Source organism: Myotis brandtii, unplaced genomic scaffold (assembly GCF_000412655.1).
Source record: "Myotis brandtii unplaced genomic scaffold, ASM41265v1 scaffold1341, whole genome shotgun sequence".
Taxonomy (NCBI): domain Eukaryota; kingdom Metazoa; phylum Chordata; class Mammalia; order Chiroptera; family Vespertilionidae; genus Myotis; species Myotis brandtii.
The window spans coordinates 109,492-113,738 of NW_005354761.1; the positions used below are offsets into that span (position 1 = coordinate 109,492).

At 45.4% G+C, this 4,247-nt stretch overlaps 1 long non-coding RNA gene across 1 annotated transcript in view; it reads left to right on the forward strand.

The window, feature by feature from the left end:
- LOC106725080 overlaps positions 1-1,516 on the forward strand; it is a 13,886-nt gene extending 12,370 nt beyond the window's left edge. The window contains exon 3 of the long non-coding RNA XR_001360958.1: positions 1,505-1,516. This is a non-coding gene — a long non-coding RNA (uncharacterized LOC106725080). The remainder of the gene's footprint in view (positions 1-1,504) is intronic.
- The last annotated feature ends 2,731 nt before the right edge of the window (positions 1,517-4,247 follow it).

The window sequence follows — 4,247 nt, forward strand, 5'->3', positions numbered from 1 at the left end:
CGCTCTGCGCCGGGCGGCGTCTGCGCGGGGACAGATTTGGCGTCCGGTTTCCTACACTCCGCGGCGGGAAGGAGGTCCCGTGGTGTGAGATTGCGCACGCGCGGCCGGTCGGGGGCTTCCTCGCATGGCGACTTGCAGCTCCGCCCCGGTTTCTCTGCGCCCGCCCAACCCTCGGGTCACAGTCACGAGTTTTCCATCACTTGGGGCGGAGAAAACCCTTGTGATTGTCACAGGATATGGCTTTGAAGAGTTCCAGGCTTAGTCTGAACTGGAAGAAAGGGAGATTCCTGGACTATTTTTTCTAACGCCCAATACAGTCTTTGGGCTACTTGGCGGCCCTGATGATATATGCTACCCGCCAAGTGGAGGGGGAAGAAAATGGAAACGTTCATGTCATCCAAAGGGGCTGAATTCGTCGCCACTTTCTGCGGCACATCACCCGCTGAGTTAACAGCAGGTCTGGGCAGTGATTTATTTATGTGTCTCAAAGTGGCGATGCCGCCAGGTTTTTAAAAAGCCGAAGGCATGTTCCGGGAGGTTCCACCAGGGCGATATTTTTAGGCGCCAGGCGCTCCAGGCACGTGGAGCGCGAGAGCCAAAAAGGGCAGCGCCGCTGGGGGCAGCAAGGTCATAGAGGCTGAGAAGCGCCAGGCTGAGTGCGTGGCCGGGTGACACCACCTCCTTAGAGGATCAAAGCTCTAAAAGAGTGTCCAGATTATGAGCCTCCGCACACTGGTTTCAGAAATCTTGGTTGTTTGTAACAGCCGATAGCACCTCCCGTGCCCTTGCAGCCTTAGAGCTCAAGAAATTCTCTCTTCCCCCCTAAGGACTAAACTTGCACCGCGAAGAATGAGTTCTTGTGCATTTCGAAACTCCTTCTCTGGGTGTCTTAAAATGCAGGCTCGCCTTGGAGTGGCATACAGTAAATTCCTTTCCTGTTAGTGTGGTTGGATTAATAAGAGCCTGTTGGAAATAAAGTTCTGGGTGTGAATCAGTGCTTTGTGTCACTGGCTATCAGTTTTGGGAAAGCTATGTAAACAAGTTTGAGCCTTAATTTCTTTGTAAAATGGGTTTAATGATACTTGCCTTACAGAGTAGTGGTTCAATGGCAGGATGATGCCAATACTACTACTACTGATTGAAGTTTGCCTGGCACTCTGCTAGGTGTTTTAGATGGACCATCGCACTGAATCTTTCCTTGTGCCAACCCTATGACGTAGGTACTCTTTAGATAAGGAATCTGAGGATTAGAGATGTTAAGTAATTTGTCCGAAACCACCTAGTGGCAAGTGGCAAAGCTGGCAACTGAGATTTGTCTTGATTCCAAACACCCAATCTGTTAATCCTGTGACAATTTAACAAAAGCAAATGTTTACATGTGCTGGGCCTGAACCTTAAAGAAGTGGAACAGGCCAAGGATAAGATGGTAATTAATTGGTTTGCAAGTGTGCATGGAGCGCTAGGTAACCTTAAGTCTCAAACAATTGGTGCCCTATGAACCAAGGGTTGGCAAACTATAGCCCTTGGTTGAATCTTGCCAGTTGCCTGTTTTTGTTATTGTTGTTAATCCTCACCTGAGGATATTTTTCCATTGATTTTTAGAGAGAGTGGAAGGGAGAGTGATAGACAGAAAGAAACATTGATGTAAGAGAGACACATCAATGGGTTGCCTCCTGTACTCGCTGGACTGGGATGCACCTTGACCAGGATGCAGCCTGCAACCAAGGGATGTGCCCTTGACTGGAATGGAACTGAGACCCTTCAGTCTGAGGACCAATGCTCTATCCACTAAGCCAAACTGGCTAGGGCTCTATAGGGTTTCTTGATTGTCCTCAGGACATGGCAGCTTCTCCCAGAGTGAGGTCAAAATATCTCTTATGACTGGGATTCAGAAGTCATATGTATCACTTCTTCCACATTCTATTTGTTAGCAATAAGTTATTAACTACAGTCCATATTCAAAGGGAAGGGTATAAGGAGAACTTTATAAAGGAAGGGGTAACAAAGAATTTATGGACATATTTTAAAACCACCACAGCCTGTTTGAAAGAAGGCCTGTTTGTTTTAATCATGGCAAATTTATGGAAAAATAGATTCTAATATTATGATGTAAGTGATTATAAAATACTTGTAAATAAGGAGGTATTGGTGTGGGAATATACAGATTGACTTACAGAACAGAGTAAGCAATAAACAACTTAGCATAAAAGTTCATTTATATATGACAAAGATGACATCTCAATTCAATAGATAAAGGAAATGTGATTTAAAAATTATGCTGAAATAATTGGTTACTTATTTGGGGCAAAAAGTTAAATCCTTATAGCATAGCTTACACCAGAATAAATTCCAGAATGTTAAGTTTTATGTAAAATTTTACACATAAAGCAAGAACAAAATGTAGGTGAATATTTGTATGATTTCAGGATAAAATTTCAGAATTACTATGAAAATCACAAAGCAAAATTTGGATACCAAATTTCATAATGAAAAATATAATCATTGACAAACTAAAAATATTTTCTACATATATAAAGTAAAATACAGGGAGACAATCAAGATGGCGGCATAGGTAAACACCTGTACTTGCTGCCTCTCACAACCACATCAAAACTACAACTAAAAGACAAAACAAATATCATCCAGAACCACGGGAAAGCTGGCTGAGTGGAAGTTCTACAACTAGAAGGAAAGAAAAAACACATTGAGACTGGTAGGAGGTGTGGAGGTGCAGAGGCACGCATGAAACGGGCTGGCAACTGGGTGCGCTGTTGTATTTTTCAATCAGGAGGGAGATACAAGATCCTGATTGCTCTGAACTCCAGTTTCAAGCGAGACTCTGGGGACCCAGACTCATACAGGGAGAAACTGGACTGTCTGGCATCGGGCCGGAACACGAGGGTGGCTTTCTCTCAGAGGTGCTCGCAGCGATCATTGTTTCTGCATGGGGCTGCGGGACACAGAGACCCGGGGACCTCTCTGGAGCAGGGCTGACTGGCAGCCATTGCTGTTTGCTCCACCCTGGTGATTCCCTGAGATCCTGCCCCACCCAATTTACAACCCCACCCAAGCTGTGCACAGCAGCTTTTGCAGCAGCTTGTCCTTTTGCTACCTAAAACCTAACAAACTGCAGCTGGGTCAGAGAGCTCCAAAGCTTCCAAAAGAAGGCCCAAGGCCCGGCAGTAGCAGCCTGCATTACTTCACAGCTGGGCCTCATCTGGGTACATCCAAACCCCAAGCAAAGAGGAGGAATCTGAAGATGTCTCTGTAGTGCCTGCTGGGTGGCCTCAGGCACTGGCTGACTTTGCACCCCCTTGGAGATCCAAAAGTCAGTGTACCCAGTGGTCAGTGTGAGACCATACCAGATTACAACTCTTCACATCCATAAGTGACACACTCAAGGGGCAGACTCAGTGAGCACCAAAGCCCCACCGAAGAAAGTCCTGCCCCATGAGGGTGTCTCCAACACAGCAGTTCTCCCATTGTAGACACAGCTGGTCCTCACAGCCAATTGGCCTGGAGGTCAATTCCTCTCAGTGATACCAAAAAGCAATCAAGGCTTAACTACAACAAGACTATGCACACAGTCCACAAAGGGTTGCACCAAGAGTGTCCATCCCAGGTAATTGGGGAGACTGAACAACTGGGCCCTATAGGACAACCTACCACACAAGGCCACTCTATCAACACAGGGAAGCAGCCAAAATGCGGAGACAAAGAAACATGTCACAAATGACAGAAATGGAGGAAAGCAAACTAGTGGATATAGAGTTCAAAACCACGGTTATAAGGTTACTCAAGAATCTTCTAGAAACCTCCGAGAAATTTAGTGAGACCCTAAAGGATATGAAAAAGGACCAATTAGAAATTAAGCATACACTGACTGAAATAAAGAATAATATACAGAGCCCTAGCCGGTTTGGCTCAGTGGATAGAGCATCGGCCTGCGAACTGAAAGGTCTCAGTTTCGATTCTGGTCAAGGGCACATGCCTGGGTTGTGGGCTCGATCCCCAGTGGGGGACTTGCAGGAGGCAGCCAATCAATGATTCTATCTCATCATGGATGTTTCTATCTCTCTCTCTCCCTCTTCCTTCCTCTCTGAAATCAATAAAAATATATATATTTTTAAAAAGGATAATATACAGAGATCCAACAGCAGACTAGAGGATCCCAAGAATCAAGTCAATGATTTGAAATACGAGGAAGCAAGAAACACCCAACCAGAAGAGCAAAAAGAAAAAAGAAT